The sequence below is a fragment of the Falco biarmicus genome, chromosome 2, assembly GCF_023638135.1.
Source record: "Falco biarmicus isolate bFalBia1 chromosome 2, bFalBia1.pri, whole genome shotgun sequence".
NCBI lineage: Eukaryota > Metazoa > Chordata > Aves > Falconiformes > Falconidae > Falco > Falco biarmicus.
Genome location: NC_079289.1, coordinates 22976592 through 22994368, shown reverse-complemented (window position 1 = coordinate 22994368; position 17777 = coordinate 22976592). Strand labels below are relative to the sequence as shown.

Sequence of the window (17777 nt, the reverse complement as noted above, 5' to 3'; positions counted from 1 at the left end):
GTAGCTGACCTTGCTACAAATTGTATGAACTTGTTGAGAGAGAAAACAGGGGTTGCAGAGGGACCGTATGATATAGAGGAGAAAGCCACAGCAGGAACCAAGGAATGAAGCAGCAGCCACACAAATTCAGCTTAGTATTGGAGCGCAGGCGTCCACCAGCCAGGGTGCGTAACCACTAACTCTCAGTGCCAAAGGCAATAGCTATAGCAGCTCAAGGCCAGATGCCTGTATTTCCACACAAGTAATTTGGCTCCAGACAGAAGCAAAGGAAATGTAATAGCCTGTGATAGACAGGCAGTCTGCCCCAGCAATCTGAGGTTCCCTTCCATCCAAATTTATGAGGAGGATCTGCAGGCTGAAGCTAGGTCAGCAGGGAGCTCACCTGGGCATGCACCTAAGACACACGCCAAAAAGGACTGTGATGGGGAAAACACTTAAATAGCACAACTGTGTGCATTTGCTGATTTTTCCAGACTTTTAGCTCTGTAAAGAAAATATACCCTGGGAAATTTATGAGAAACTGGGATTTTTTGTGAGGTCCTCTGCAGGCACAGCAGTGTGGTGGAGGCAGGAAAGGAGGTTTATCACAGGAGCCAGTTACATCCTCACATACCAACTCTTCCCCTTCCACTACAAACTGATGAAACCCCACAGGTATCCACACTCACCTTTGTCTCCGATAAAGGCAGCTCGAGGTCCGTCCCACACTGGCAGTCACAAACACGAGGTCCCCCTTGGTGCAGAACAGCAGAGCCAGCCAGAAAGCATCAGCTGCTCTCCAGGCGACCAGCTCCTCGTCTAGCACCTCAGCTGTTCTGCTACAGGCCTGGCTTCTGGTGTTTCCCGGATGGATGCTGTTTAGCCTTTACTTTATGCAATAAAAATTGACACTATCTTTGCAATAAGAGACCCAAGTAGGGAAAGGAATGCGCTTTTGAGATCCTTCACCCTGCCTCTTGCCAAACGTGCTTTTACCTGTGTATGTGTGGTATGGAAAGAGACACAGGCACAGACAGACGGTGGAAAAGCTGCGGGCATGCTGGTGAGGGTACAAAGAAAGAACAAAGCTTTTCCCCATTTCTTCACGCTTTAGCAGGAGACACAGGACAGCAGCAACATTGCCATGGCTGGCTTTGCCCTCCTGCCCCTGCCTTTGCAACTCCCCAAAAGCCCCTGGGATTCACCTGATGGGTACCTCTGACATGGTCCAGCACAGAAAATTATGATCAGATCTCCTGCCAATCAAGCTGGTGCTTTGCAACAGAACCCAGCCTGAATAACCCAGAAAATCATGTGGTCATTGTTTTCGATTGTTCTAGACTTGGGTTTAAGTTTTCCCTCTACACCCCAGAAGCAAAACCTGGGTAGTGATGAAGAAATCCCTTCCTGCCACCCCCACAAGTATTTTTCCCTTCCCCCTGCTTGCAGAGAGAGCATTAAGCCCTGATCTAAGTATGCCAAGATCAGGGCAATTAGACTGTCTTAAAAGTCTGCAAGCAGCCTGGCACAAGCCACTCTGAGGTGTGGGCTAGCACGGTAATTTGAGCGGCAGCAAACCAAAATCCAAAGCAATCAAATGTGCAGCTTACTAAAAATGGAAGCTTATGAGCACAGAAACAATACAGTACCAGCAAACCAAACACCATCAGACTGGTCCTATTACATAGTTATTGTCAGATGAATTCATCAAACCTCTCCATTTTAAGAAATGGATGGATTTTCAAGGGCTTCTTCACTCAAAGAGCGCAGACGGCAGGAACCTGGTGCGGAGCTGACAACCAGCTCACTGCAGCGCTCAGCGACCTGCAGACATGATACTAATAGCTGCTTATTGCATCTTTCTCCAGGCTGGATGCAGAGACACAGCCTTTTTCCCAGGAAAACAACTCACAGCACACTGTGTGCCAGGTTGCACTGATGGCAGAGCTGCAGTCCCTTTAATTCTCTCTAAGCACCCCTCCTTCCCCCAGGAGAAATCCACCACCATTCTTTTCTGAAGATGGACGGAAGTGTGTTTCCTTCCATAGCACCAACTGAAAATAACAACTAGTGAACACAGTTGCCCCCAAGGTAAATGCATTACCTGCCAGTAATTTTTGTCCCTACACTGGTGGAGCTTTTTCTTCCCAGCAATGCATCCTGCTCTCTGCACGGCCCTCTCCAGAGAAGCCTCCTGAGAAGGCTGCACACAGGATCTGGAGGCTACAGTCCAGATTTGCTGCCCCTGTGAGTGAGTATCTTTGGAAAGCCTTTACCTTGGAGTGTATTTCATCCCGATGGATGACAGGACATTGCCTTTCCGTTTGACCCTGTGTGCACAGGCAGCAACGGGCTGTCTGAGCCTCCCCCCAGTGTCCTGTTATCATGTAGAGCTCCTGTGCCCTTGATGGCCAAGCCATGCCCGGGATGCCTCAGCACTTCACCCATGTTAGGTGCCACCAGGGCTCTGTTGCCCTCAGGGCTGGGGACACTTCTGAAGATACGTGCTTTTTTCACCTGGGTGTTCTTGGCCTGAGAGAGATCTGGGGGAAGACACACTCAACCTGTGCGATTTACAGCCAGCCTGGGACAAACCTGGGACAAAGTAAACTGAGAATTACTTGGTCCAAGACACTCTTGGGGCAGTGCTGGGTGATGTGGGAATGGTATGGCTTGCTTCAGCAGATTAAGGAAAGGAACTGGATGTGATTTACCGGCATGTGGGGAGACGAGCAGCTCCTGCCATGCCAGAGACGACCCTGACCTGCCTTCTCCAGGGGTGTAGGAAGGACCTGCTGGTTCCCACCCCTGCAGAGCCCAATGGCACACACACAGGGGACAGTCACTTTACCAAGACAGAGGGCTCAGAGGCAGTCATGGGCTGTCAACTTCCACAGCTTGCCTGCCATGTGTGCCCTGAGCTCACAGGGAATGCTGGAGCATTGGTTTATTTTGACCCACAATGAGGAGAGGAAAGGTGCACACATGTGGAAAACTGACGTGGAAACCTGCTGAACAGCATTAACTTTCTCTTCTGTCCCATATCCTAGAAAAGGCTTTTAGCTGGAGACCAGAAGGAAAGGTGTTAATATGAACACATCAGCGTGCCACTGCGGTATTTGACCTGTGCATTTTAATACACAACAGCTGTGCAGTCTACATGAGGGACACAACTACATGTACATGGAGAGTCTCTGATGGTCAGGAGCAGCCACCGACTCTTCTGCCTGTGTGTTTGGGCTCTTGGGCTCCAGCGTAGTGATGGGGACCCACCAATACCCTACCATTGTGCATAACTCCAAATGTGCATGATAACAAAGAATTATTTTAATATCAGGCTCTGGCAATGTTGGCAACACACACCCAGGACATGTGTGTTCCTCTGAGGAGACAGGCTCTGCTTTGTGCTGCCACCTCCACCGTTAGTCAGCAGACAAAGCAAGCCCTCTGCCCCCACCCCCCTGAAACACTTCTGCAATACCTCAGTGACACTGTCATAGTACTGAGGAATATTTCTTGCTGTTGCTGGAGTTTGACAGTGTCATCTATCCCACCACTGCAAAGTCAATGCCACTGCTGAGGGTGTTACTACCAGCCAGCTACACAGGAATACCTGCCCACGCATGGGTGTTGCCCACCTTCAGCATTTGCTGCTGCTTCTAGTCTGCCACCAATTGTGCCAGCACGGTCATTCATGCAGCACCGCGTGACCAGGACCACTGCACTTACTTGGATGGGAAATAACACACCTTTTCGCAAAGGCATTTTTCAGCTGTTTGGCTCAGCAGTCACAAAACACGTGCCAGTATAGCACAGGTGGTAGCATGGTGGGTGGGAATGAAAGGGCAGGGGAAGAAGATGAGAGCAGTGGATAATGGAGAACAGTCTCCACGTGAGGCTGTGGCTTTGTAGTGAGCAGCCATACATCTCTGCCCCTCAGTCCCACAGCACATTCCTTTGCCCACCTGGTACCGCATTACACCTTGGCTCTGGAGCAACCATTTTGCAGGCACACTGTGAACAGAGTCAGGGCTCTTGGCCTCACCTCTGAAGAAACCTGCAAAATAGTTATTTTTAAGCCAGATCAGTTTTTCAGTCATGATTCACGGCACAGATGTAGCTCCTGCACAATTCAATGGGTGGTATGACATAGCATGGGCTGAAACAAGAGAAATGCAATTTACAGCAGCTGCTGAGGCTGCTTCGTACAGTAACAGCATTGAGCAGCGCAAGTCAAGACCAAAGCAGGATGTGTGCATCCACGAAAGACTTCACAGCAATAATCACATCATTTTTCAACCCCCCCTTTAAGCTTAGCTAGCGCAATCTGTTGAACTGCTAATGATGTAAGACTTCTTAAAGGAGTCTGGGTTTCTTTTTAGACTACGTATGGCATTAATATTAATATTAAGACTATTTAAGGTATGATAAAGACAAAGGAAGTATGCAATATACATTGTCACACTTCCCTCTGTGATGAAGACTCAGGAGATGAACATGGAACAGGAACTGTTTTGTGATGTTGTGGTCCATGACTTTATCTTCAAAACTAAGCTCTATGAATAAATAATAAACAAGCACTGTAAATGAAATGCTGAAAATTACCACTTTAGTTATTTGAAGAACATAAGCAATACTTACATAGATATTTTTGACTCCTGAGACTACAGATCTTTGAAGCTTGAGCAAAGCTTTGAGTTTGGAGGCAAGTGGCAGGCCCCGAGGGAGGAGTAAGATGGGGGTGAACACAGCATACAGCTGTTCAGGTTTGGCTCAAGGGTTTTGCACCAAGCCCAGGGGAGTTACTGCCACGGCAAGTGCACAGAGAGCAGTGAGAGAATCAAAGAAAAGCTGACGCTCTTTCCTCAGTGGGCTTATCTACTTACGTTGCTGTGCCCTTTCAGTTGAGAAATAAATCACTTTCTCCATTACCAGGTGTACCAGGGTGATGAACTGCACCCTCGAGCCCCAGTTCCACCTGGGGAGCTCACTGCACTCTCCAGACAGAGCAGTTCATACAACACCTTTGCTGCTGGCCTGAAGGACACGGGCAAGTCATGACTAAATCACAAAATGGCAGCTTGAATTAAACAGTGATTCGCCTTTTTTACAGCCCGTTAATAGCAAACTATCTCCAATTACAGTAATTTGTAGTAATAAATGACAAGGAATATCAGATTTGTCTGGGAGAAAGATAATTTGCTATCAAAAATGAGGGGCATGAAATGACTTCATATGCAGGTGCTGCTCAAAGACATGATTTGGGTTGCACATGGGGATCATCACAGAAGGTTAGAGCAACACTACCTTTGGCCAGGACAGTTACAGAAGAACTTGACAAATAAAATATCCAGAGTCACAGGTGCTGTGGATGGAGATTTGGGACTTTGCACTGACTATTGGAAAGCACAATTTAAAACCTGGATCAGGTTTCTTAGGGCCTTCTCTAGTCAGGGTCTGAAGTTCTGCGAGGACTGAGATGCCCTGGTTGCCTGGGAGAACACCCTGGCCCCACGGAGCATCTCTTCATCCAAAGAATCGCCTCAGTTATTTAATTTCCCACTTGCTTGCATCTTCCTTCCAGGTATGATGAAGTTTGCTTTACCCATCTTCATGAGTACTTTTTCCTCTGTGCACAAGGAACTTTGTGCTGTAACTATTTTTTTCCCCAAAAGCTCTCGCTCGGGTCCCTCACGCAGGCTCTTACAGAAATGGAGCTGTCATGAAAGATCCTCCTATGAGGATTAATAACTAATCTAAAGTGGTTAAAAGATGTGAAACAAAAAGTGGAAAAGATGAGGCAGTTTTTCACAATGAAGGAGATAATCACTGGGGAGCTGTGCTGGCCAACATTTTCATAAGTGATTTGAACAAGGGGTGAATAGTAAGGTGACAAAGTTTGCTGATGTTGCAAAATTGTCAGGGAGTAACAATGACAACTGGCTATGAAAAGCTGCAGATGGATTTTATGCTGTGGAGTGACTTTGAGGATAAAGTGGAAGATGAAATTCAACATTGATAAATGGTAAATAATGTGCGTGGGGGAAAACAATCCTAACTATGTATGCTCAGTGATGGGCTGCAAATCAGCTATTATCACCAGGGAAGAGATCTTTGAATAGCTCTCTGAAATACCAGCTCATTACTCAGTGGTGGTCAAGAAGGTAAATATGATGTCAGGAGTTATTAGGAAAAGAACAGAGAGCAAAATAGAAAACACCATTATGACATAGTACGGATGTACTCAGACCTTGAATACTGTATACAGTTCTGGTCTCCCTACCTTAAAAGCATGTGCTAGAACTGACAAACAATGAGATAAGGATACTAAAGGTACGGAATGACTTTTATGGGAAATGACTGCAAATATGAGGACACTGGTGTTCAGAAAAAGAATGAAGACAGTGATATGTTAAATTATGAATGACATTGAGAAAGCAAAAGAGAATGACTATTTGCTATTTCTCAAAGAACAGTAAGTTTTAAAAGAAACAGAGAAGTACTGTTTCACTTAGATTTTGGAAATTGTCACAAGGCACGAGATACATAAAGGCACAGATGAGTTGTAAAAGGGATTAGGTTTTGGCTGGGATAGAGTTAATTTTCTCTTCAGTAGCTGGTACAGTGTTGCATTATGGATTTAGTATGAGAACAGCATTAATAACACACCCATGTTTTTAGTTGTTACTAAGTAATGTTTATACTAAGTCAAGGACTTTTCAGTTTCTCAGGCCTTGCCAGCAAGAAAGCTGGAGGGACACAAGAAATCGGGAGGGGACACAAGAAATCAGGAGGGGACACAGCCAGGGCAGTTGACCTGAACTAGTCAAAGGGACATTCCATACCACGGGATGTCTGCTAAGTATATAAACTGCGGGAGTTGGCCAGGGCCCTGGGATCACCCCTCAGGGACTGGCTGGGCATCGGTCAGTGGGTGGTGAGCAGTTGTACCGTGCATCACTTGGGGTCTGGTTTTGTTTTTTCCTTTCGGATTTTATTCCTCTCTCCCCGTCCTTTTAATTACAATTGTTGTTATTATTATTATATTTAATTTTATTTCAATTTTTAAATTGTTCTTATCTCAATCCATGAGTTTTACCTTTTTCCCTGATTGTCTTTCCCACCCCACCAGGGGAGAGGGGGAAGTGAGCGAGCGGCTGCATGGTGCTTCGTTGCTGGCTGGGGTTAAACCAACAGATACAAACAGCATAAGAAAAAAAACCCAAAACAATCAAGTGCTATTACAAACAAAGATGGTAATGCAACCTCTAGCTTAAGAAAATGGAAATACATGGTTCTACAAGTATATACTTACATATCCATTCATGCTTACAAACATGTACATGAATGCACACAAATACAACTCTTCCTAAGCCAGAAGGGTACACCAAGGAAGAATCTCTCCTTACTCTGCCTGTACATCCTTCTGTAAGTGTGCACTGTCAGGGGCCAATCTCTCCCAAGTCTCACACTTCCATCCCTTTCTTTTAGGATCACCGTCCTAGACGTCAAGCACCGTTCTCTGCCCCCAGGTCTCTGACTAGGGTCGATCCTTCACTTACAACTGGTACCTGGCACTGGGACACTGGCAGCTGGCTTGAGCATTCAGGAAGAGAGGGTATGTTTGTAGGTGCACATCTCTGTTCAAAGAACAGTTATCTATGTATAAATAAGAAAGGCATAGTCAAAGAGTAATGCACAGTTTACATTGCTGATTACTCTGCCAGAAGGAAACTAAACTGCAAAATCCTGAAATCTGCTGGGATCTGACTGACAAGAACATTGTTTTTCTGTCCTCATACTAAGATTGGGAATGTTGTGTGGCAAAATTAAGTTATTAAATACCATGTTCATGGAGGAGCTTGGACCATAAGCACTAGCAAACACCGTGAGGGTCCAAGTTTCCCTGGAACTGAAAGGTCAGGACTGGTGCTTGCAATCAAAGGTTTTAATGTATGTCACAGTCTTTAGCCTGTGTTACAACCAAAGTGAGGGTCCTCCTGCTATCTTTTCCTTTTATGATACAAAATAAAACTTGTGACTTACAGGAGGTGCAGGCTGACGGGACAAACACCTGAGACTCTGCTCTAATGACACTGCACATTCGTTCCTTTCTTGTGATTCAACGGATAGGTCTGGGAAAGGTGATCATATAAAAGGACACCACATTTCCAAGTTGTTGAGAAATGAATAATGCATTGGGAAGTAAATGTAAGCGTTATTTCCCTTCTGATGAGTATCTGTGGTGGGTTGACCCTGGCTGGACACCAGGCGCTCACCACAGCCGCTCTGCCACCCCCCTCCTCAGCCGGGCAGGGGAGGGAAAATACAGCAAAAGGCTCCTGGGCTGAGATGGGGGCAGGGAGATGGCTCAGCAGGTGCCGTCATGGGCAGAACAGGCTCGACTCGGGGAAATTAGTTTAATTTCTCGCCGATCAAATCTGAGTAACGAGAAATAAACCCGAATCTTAAACCACCTTCCCCCAGCCCTCCCGCCTTCCCAGGCTGAACTTCGCCCCTGACGCCTCTCCCTCCCCCCTGCCAGCGGCGCAGGGGAGCAGGGCCTGGGGGTTACGGTCGGTGCCGCCCCCGCCGTCCCGGCCGCTCCTGCCCCTCGGGGGAGGGTCCTCGCCCCCTGCCCGGCCCCGGCGCGGGGTCCCCCCCACGGGAGGCGGCTCCCCACGGGCTGCTCCAGCGGGAGCCCTTCCCAGGGGCTGCAGTTCCTCACCCCCGGCCCCAGCCCCTCAGGCCCGGCCGGCCCCGGCGCGGCCCCCGCGGGGTCCCCGGCCCTGCCCGCAGCCCGGCCCCGGCCCGGGCTCCTCCCCGCGGGGCCACGGGCCCTGCCCGGAGCCGGCCCCGGCGCGGCCCCCGCGGGTCCCGGCCCCCTGCGGGCACCCCCTGCCCGGGCTGCGGGGGGGAGCTGCTCCCCCGCGGGCTCCGTGGGCTGGGGGCACAGCCTGCCCCGCCGGGGGCTGCCCCGCGGGCTGGGGGAGCCGCTGCTGCGGCGCCCGGAGCCCCCCGGCCCCTCCGCACCGCCCGGGGCTGCGGGGCTGCTGCGCTCGCTCTCTCGCTGCCGCAGGGGGGTTTTACCCCCTGCTCAATGCGCAGCCCCTGAGGCGCTGCCGCTGTCGCTGGTGGGCTCGGCCTTGGCCAGCGGCGGGTCCCTCTGGGAGCCGGCTGGCACTGGCCCGCGGGCCGTGGGGGAAGCTTCTGGCAGCAACTCGCTGAAGCCGCCCCTGTGCCCCCCCCTACCAAAACCTGCCATGCAGACCTGACACAGTATCATGAAGCATATTACAAATTAAACACTTTCCCCAGACACTTACTGTATTAAGTAGCTCTAGGATGAGCCCCTGTCAGGGTGGACGGTGCCATCTGCATTTAGAAAATTGCCTATACATTTACTAAAGTGAAATTCACCCATTAATTAATCCTGTCAGTGTTCTCCCTGGAAACTGTCATTAGCACATTGAGCTAATTACTGCAGCTAGCAGCACTAGAGGGTGCATGTACGTGCAGGGTGGGAAGGAAGGAAGGTTATTCCAACTCCACAGTAGAAAAGATGCCTCATTCTTCCATTTACATTAAGATCAAATTGACAATGTCAGAATAACTTTGGAATGAGAAACCTGCCATGTTATTTTCCTCCCATATCAGAATCTTTGCTGCAGGAAGAAAAATATATTCAAAACATACCAGAAATCTGAAGCTGATAAACCAGAAGGAAGGAGACGTTCTTCTAGTGACCCATTCCTACATAACTCCAATGTGAAATGTATTTTGACCTAGGAAAAGGAAACTGCATTTGTATAGCAATACTACTCGGTTCCTTTTCTAGAGCTGTCCTTCCTCGGGGTATTTTCCTAGTTGCTTGTATGACAGCAGCACCCAGAGAGCCTGCCTGGCCAGGAGGGCTCAGGGTACCACGGAGTTACCTTGGCCCACTCAGTTTCTTCCATGAGGTGAGCCAGGGGTGAACGTGGTAAGCTCTGGGTATACCAGAACCAACCAGTGATGTTAACTTGAACTTTTTTCATTGGGGTTTACTTTAAAAGATTTTCCTTGTGTGTCCCACAGGTGAGGAGTAGCTGTGCAGTCAAGGACTATGGCTCAGGTGATGGACAGTCCTTTTTTATGCCATGGTAGCCGTATCCCTGTGATGAACTTCACTGTATGAACATCAAGTGAAACACAGCGAAAACTCTTTGGAGAGCCTGCTGGCTAACCTTACAAAGCAACAGGTGGGAGGGAAAATGGCAGCATAGAGAAATTAAATTACTTTTAAAGCTTTTAGGGTAGGAGGCAAATACTAAATCCAGAAATCTCAGCTCCTCATTGAGCTACCTTGCCCACACACACAGTTTCCCATGCTAAGCATCTTACAGTTTTTTTCTTTTCTTTACAAATTCACCATATGTTGCACATTGACACAGAGGAAAAAGTATTATTTTAACAACTCTCTGCCCACACTTCTGTGGCGTAAATGCAAATATAGCTGTTATTGCCAATACTGCCTGCAACTTCTCTGCATGGGGAGTCCTCCACCTGCAGAGTGGGAGCAGCCAGGCAGGGGAATGGCAATAGTCGGTTTGGGCACAGTGAAATACAGCTGGCAGGGAAGCCCATTATTCAGGTGACAACATGCATGGTGTGAATACCACAGCAACATCCACACACAGGGGCTTTCCAGAGCCACATAGCAAAGATGGTGGGACCTGAAGGCACATGGTAAAAGCGAGTATTAGGAATTTCTTAGAGACTCAACTGTCAAGATGAACATATGTGCTGAAAACTAGGTCAAGCTCCACAGGCCTGCATCCCTCAAGGGAGAAGAATCAACTGCTGGTCATACTACTCCTACATATATTACACAAGTATCAAAATTGAGGGTCCTCTCCTCTCAAGATACTGCAGAGCACAGGACACATTCATAAGAGAGAGACTCTACATAAGGTCATTGTAAAAAACATTCCACCCCAATTAAACATGATTGGCTCTTACTGATTTTACTGTAGTATAATTCTTGTAACTATAATTACCTAAAGCTCTAAGCAAAGATACGCACAGGTACTTACCAATGAGCCCATCAGCAGTCCCCATTCTCAAGCACTCTCCTGCATATGTAACTTTTCTCAAGCCTTTTATCCCTTCAAAGTCAGTAGGACAGTCCCTATGAGCAAAGCAGCTCTTACATATATATGCCTTCAGAATCAGACCTTAAGTAATGCTTTGCAACCCCAAAAGCATTTTCTGTTTAATAAAGAATAGTAAAAAGTGTTTCTTTTTCAAAAAGGTAAAAATACTTTTAATGAAACAAGGACGCTGACCACGAACAGAGAACAGAACAGGATTATTTCAGCCTGCTAGGAGTTTTACTCAGCCTTCTTATGATAGCCTTCCTTGCTTTCTAATCCTGATAGATTTCAGCTGTATTCCTCTAGCAACATATGGATTCTCCCGTGGCTAAAGTAATTGTATAAAGAGGGATGCTAATGTACTCCCTTCAGCTGATTAGTATCAAGTTGTAGAGGTAGTGAGTGCTGCTTGTAGTTGTATTATAATTTCTATTAACTTCTACTCCCAGTCTCTATATAAAGATGCTCTAGTAAAGAAATTACATGAAATAAGTACAAGATGCAAAACAGTTCTGGTGTTGAAAAATTTAAGGAAGAACTTCATCTGTGTCATTCATGCCAGATGGCTGCTTATATAAATAATCAAGTTAAGCAAGATGCATTTAGGACTGTCTTGTTTAATTTGATTATTTAAATGCATAAACTGCCTGTAAGGCAGTGGCTTTTTGCATGTATGATCAGGTCATGTTCAACTCTAGTTCATATTTGCTGATTTTGATATGGTTAGATCAAAAATGAATTAGTTCATCATTTCTCTGTGTAGCTAAACTGTTTTGCTTACATGAGGAATGCTTTGGATCAGATGAGAATTACCCTGATGCACCAATTGATATTATGTTAATGCCTAGCAGATTAATGCTCCAGCAAATTTGCATATAATGAATACAGACCATAACCCTTTTTTGAAGTGTGCATCCCTGTGTGCCTGCCCCAGATAATGGGCCCTTTCCCTGTTGACAGCAAACCGAGAAGAGTGGAGAAGCAGGTTCTGTAATTCCTCTTTTATGCATTGAACAAAACTACCATCATAACTGCGGAGGTATCGAGTAGTTACTGGTATGGGAGTGATTATGCAAATTACATTATGCAATCTAGTGATTGAACTAACACCACCCTAACACTCTACGTTTGTTCAGTCTACGGTAGATATTTCCAACCCATATAGACTTCAACAAAGATAAGTACTTATATGGTCACTAAACAATGTTGTTCTGCACTATTTCCTGGCAAACTTTTGGAGCTGGTATTATTTAGGGCTTGTCCAAAATTTTTCCACTGAAACTGTTTTTATGGGAAACTTTGATTTAAAACTGTACAGGTCTTCATTTGTACTGAAAGGATGTCTTCCATCTATGGAATATTCTGACCCTTCTGTCCCAGTGAGCTGTGTCCAAAACAAAACACATTTTGCTGGGGACATGCCATTATGAACTCTCTGAGAAACTCAAAGTGGGGACCCTTTGGGTTGGGTGGGTTGACTCACCATAGTGGTCAAACACTGGAACAGGCTTCCTAGAGAGCTGGTCGATGCCCCGAGGCTGTCTGTTCAAGAAGCATTTGGACAATGCCCTTAATAACATGCTTAAACTTTTGGTCAGGCCTGAATTGGTCAGGCAGCTGGACTAGATGATCATTGCAGGTCCCTTCCAACTGAAACTATTCTATTCTATTCTATTCTAATTCTATCCTATCCTATCCTATCCTATCCTACTCTATTCTATTCTATTCTATTCTATCCTGTTCATTTCAGGGCTCAGCTTAACTGCTGAGGTACAATTTACTAAATTTAGATTTGGTGTACTTTGCAAAATTTAATCTGGCCAGAAAACCCAGCCTGGAGAGGGCACTGAAGGGCATTTCTATATCAAAGCATTAAGATCTATAATTTGACAAAATCTTTTTTAAAAACCAAGGAGATCAGTAGCTTTGTTCACTGTGCAAAAATATCTTGATTGCCAACCAAAAGCTAATAATTGAATTTCACTGAAAATATCCACATTTGGAAATTTGGTATGCTTTTTCTGTTTGTCCTGCAGTCCGTTTGTAAATGGCTGGGGAGGACTGTATGGGAACGTGGAAAATTAGGTTGACGTATCTAGCCTGGAGCAACATGAGATAACAAATTTTGATATGAAGCTGATGCAGTGAAAACTTGAACCTGCCTTTCCCTCCTCTTGAGCCAGGATCCAAGAGCAAAGCCTTTGGCTTCAATGAAATGCTACATTTTTTCCAAAGTTTAATTTTATTGAAAAGATTTCAAAGGATCTAAAATTAATCCTTTTAAAATAACAGAAGGAAACAGTGGGATAGCCTTGTTACAGTTACTCTATATAAATCACTTTGCTTGGCTCATGACAGGTTTTTAGACATAATTAGAAGAAAACATTTACCTTTTAGAGCATCAGTTAATTGTATTTCAAGCTCACAAAGCACAGTTGTTTTCCATTACCCACATATGTAACTGTAAAAGCAAAGCAAATGTTAGTGTTATAACACAGCACTCTTTTCCAAAGTTTACAAAAGCAGGGTGAGCTAATGGAAAAAGAACCACTAAATAAAGCACCAACGGGCCCAGTTCTAGGCTTGCTTTGAACTTTTTCCCTTTTTTGGCCATTTAAGAAAAGCTACTGCAATTTTTCCCACTTTATTTTTACCCAGACATGAAACAGCTAACAATAACTCTTATCCTTTTCAGTGGCATGTTGAAACATGTTTGTTCAGATGAATAAGTATGAGATTTGGGTGTTCAAAAAATAATTCCAGCTCTGTTGGTCTATTTCATTGTAAACAAGCAGACAAGAAAATACAATTTCTCTATGTATGCTGATTCCCTTACTTGTTAGGGCCAGGCACAGATTTTATACTACCTTGAACATGGGGAAACACTATAAAACTGCAGATTAGTGAATTAACATTTTTTAAGATCATGTTAGGGTCAATAATGCTTACAGAACTTCTCATTAGTACATTTTGCAGAACGATTTTTCTTTGACAAATTGAAATAGAACGAATGCATGTGAGCCTTTACAGCATGAATGAAGTCTTCTCAGTCCTTCTAACACCATCTCTGTTTGTGAGTTACTTGGTCTTAGCTGAATATAGGAACAATTCATTTGATTTCTGAGTACAATTCTATGTATTAATGCAGAGCTGGTTTCTGAATCTCTTCTTGAAACTATCACCTCCTGCTGTTCTTTATAGAAAAAAATGAGACTCATTTCTTGTGGCTCCATCATCCACCTTTAATTTATGTAAATAACCTATGGAATGATACCATGTAAGTATCACTGGCATATGAATCCAAATAAATACACAAATTGCTTGGAATGTGAAGATGTCTCAGCACAATTAAAGTGCTTTAAAATTAACAAATAAATTCTCAACCTTCTACTCAAATACAGATTAGTTCCTTATATTTCAGTGGACTGACTTTGTAGTACTGTAATTGCTTTTAAGAAATACGTTAAGTGTCCCAATCCTTCATTAAAATGTAAAAGGAAAGAACCTGAAAATCACTTGGGTCTTGCTGGTTTCTGAAGTGATTCACAGATAAATGAGAATTTTTTCACCCAAGCTGAGGTCATAATCCAAAATTCTTGGTGTCCCACTGGGGTAGATGACCTCCTAAGGTCCCTTCCAACCTGAATTATTCTCCGATTCTACACTTGTATCACAAAGTAGTAAATTGTCTTTGAAAAGTCATTCCTCCTGGAGCCAAAAACTTGTTCCCATAACCCTATAGCATGCAGAAAGAGGGCAGAAGGGAAAGGGGAGGGAGAGTATTGGAATTAAACACGAGGTAGATAAGGCACTGTGGGGTTCAGAAGTACAATATACCAATGTACAAAGTCTGGGATCAGACCATTTACACAGAACACTCAAAGCTGGCCTAGCAGTGAGAATTCTGCTGTAGATGCTCTCTAAGAGCATTTCTGATACAAAACCAAAAGACAGAGCATTGCAGGAAAGGGTGAAATGCAAAACTCTGGATGATGAGTTTTCCTTATGCATCTCCTGGAGGAATCCAGTCTGAATTCTTGTTGGAACAGAAAGAGCTGCAAGGGCAGATATGGCTTGGTGTGAATGCTTTGTTTCTGAAGGATGTAGATATTTTTTTCCCCGAGGGTATTGTAATTTTTTCTCTTTTTTTTAAGATGTTGACATCTTGGACAAGGTAGAAAAGCATCTACAGGGAAAGCTGACCTTAGAGAACATACCCAATGTTGCTGAGATCCTATTGTGGAGCCAGCAATCCTGACAGTGGTCCCCATCCTTATAGGGATAAAATAGAGCAGATTTCAGAGGTACTGTGAAATTAATTCTGGAGGAAGCTTTGTCCCTAGTCTCAGACACATGAACTGCACCTCCACAAAAGAGCAAAGTTAAGGAAAACCTATACAAATTAATAGCGGCATGTTGTTTTAGAGTTCAGTTTGACAAAAATGAGGCACAGTGAAGTGCTACCGCTGAAATTACAGGAAGAAAAAATATGTTACCTATAATTCAGGAAGCATGAAATACTATAAATCATTATTTTCTGACAACCCATGGATCACAGCTGATGTTTTTTCACGTTCAAGATGTTACACAAAAAGCAAGCAGTTGGGCAGTAGGCAGGAACACTCAGTCTTTTGAAGGACTTCTAGTAAGGTTATTGGTGAAGCCTGAGGTAACAGGAGAGTCCTAGTGAGGTGCTCAGCGCACTATTTCTTTATTGCTCCTTCAGATTGCAGCAGTGCCTAACCTGAAAGCACAGCTCTGTTCTGCTAGCCACGGTCCAGATGGTTAATTAGGGAAAGACCCTGCAAGAAAAAAGGGAGAGAGACTCTAAGTGGGCAAAAAGATGAGAGGAACAGCATGGAGATGAAGTGACTTATCCAGGGTCATAGGGCATGGTCATGACAGCACTGCAGCGAAAACTCCCATCTCCTGATTCCCCAGCCAAGAACCACCCAGCCAACACAAGCGTGATGTAGCCGAAATTTAGGCTATATGAATCCGGGGCTCTTTGGGCTGCTCTAACTCTTCCTCTCTGCTGCTCCATCATTAAAAACAAGCCATGATCACTGACTTGTAATGAACAAATACCCTTGCTTTGGTGTGTCTGCAGCCATCTAATGAATGAATAACCTTGCTTTGGTGTGTCTGCAGCCATCACCCACACAACTTACTTTGCAATTCTTCTCCCCAAGCTTCCACTCAGCCTGGACCGTTTGATGCCTGCTGCCTTTGTGAAGCTTTTGAAATTTATGCTTTAAAGCCTGTAAGAGCAGCTTACAAAGTGGAGTGGGGAGAGGTGGCAAAGTCAGTTTTACATTTTTAAAAAGATGCTCATATTCTCCTCACAGCTGAGTTTTGGTGGCAGCTTGTGAGCAGAACGGTAAGTGGGAGATTTTGTTGTGTTTTTCCAGGCCAGTTTGTCTGGGCTGTGGAGAGCCATACTTTTTCTCCTTTGTTTTTCGCTGCAGTTAGGCCATAGGAAGCCACCTCCTCAGCAGAGGCTGCCCCTGTGCATGCATGGACCAAAGAGAGAGGATACACAGCCCGCAGCTATTTGGGCTGGATCATGCCATTTTCCCCATCTTTGGGGACAAAGAAGGTCCTGTATTTCTCCAGCTCCCTACTCCCCTTCTCTAGTCCTTTGCCAGTCAAGTGTCTATACACATCTATACACCACACCAGTACAAATACACCTGCCTGTCAGCTGAACAGACTTTCCCTAGATCTGCTAGCTGTCCCTTAGGGAAGAATTTATTCCATGCCAACAAAAAAGTTCATACTCATTGATTTCAAACAGAACTCTCCCAGAAGTGTCAAAGTGATGATGTGCATCTCAAAGGACTAATCCAGCCCTCTGGAGAGCAACACCAGCTCTCAGTTGTAGAGCCGGGAACCCAGCGCTAGCCTGAGTTAACACAACTGCAAGTCAATTTGAAGTCATCGCAGTCTGTGTGACCGAGGCTTGAAACACCACAAATCAGATGGAATCTCTCCTGTAAGTAAGCAAAAGTTGTTCCAGGAGCACTGAACTAACTGGTACTTGAATTGTCAAGGTTCGTGTTGTCTCCCAGCTCCCGCTGTAATCACTCCCACAGTTCTTCATTACTCCTACAGCAGACCTACAATATCAAATACCAAAATTAAAGATATCTATATCCCCCCAGCACATCTCTGCTTTCCTCAAAATGTCCTAGCTCCTTCTCCTGTCCCTACATCCCCCCCTGCAGCACTCCCCCAGCCTCCCACATCACTGCACAGTGCCCTGGGTGGCTGGCGAGGCAACAGACACCCTTGACTGTAGCTGATCTGGTAACACCTGTGGGTGAACTGGGCAGCCACACACCTACACTGTCGGGGCAACCGGACAAACTCTTTTGCCAGAACAAGACATTAATTTGAGGGTGTCTCCACGGTTCAAGCACTGATTTTTCAGAAAACTTATTTATTACATATATGATATATTTAGAAAGATATAAATATTTATAGCTATTATAAATGTACAGTATGTTTGAGGCCCCTATCTCTTTGCCAAGCTGGGCTGAAACGTCCCAGAGATTAAAACTGTGCCAAGAGAACTTGCAGAAAGACAGATGGATAGGAAGACAGGATGATCGCATTAGAGTTTTTTTTTCTTCAGGAAAACATGTTAAAAAGAAAAAAAAA

At 45.1% G+C, this 17777-nt stretch overlaps 1 long non-coding RNA gene across 2 annotated transcripts in view; it reads right to left on the bottom strand.

Moving 5' to 3' along the window:
* The window catches only part of LOC130144557 (uncharacterized), a 29626-nt gene that overhangs the window by 6377 nt on the left and 5472 nt on the right, over positions 1 to 17777 (bottom strand). Inside the window, exons 2-3 of one of the 2 annotated variants that reach the window (XR_008820161.1) lie at positions 15332 to 15386; positions 13505 to 13575 (exon numbers count right to left, since the gene is read on the bottom strand). This is a non-coding gene — a long non-coding RNA (uncharacterized LOC130144557). The remainder of the gene's footprint in view (positions 1 to 13504; positions 13576 to 15331; positions 15387 to 17777) is intronic. The other variant, XR_008820162.1, reaches the window with a different exon arrangement.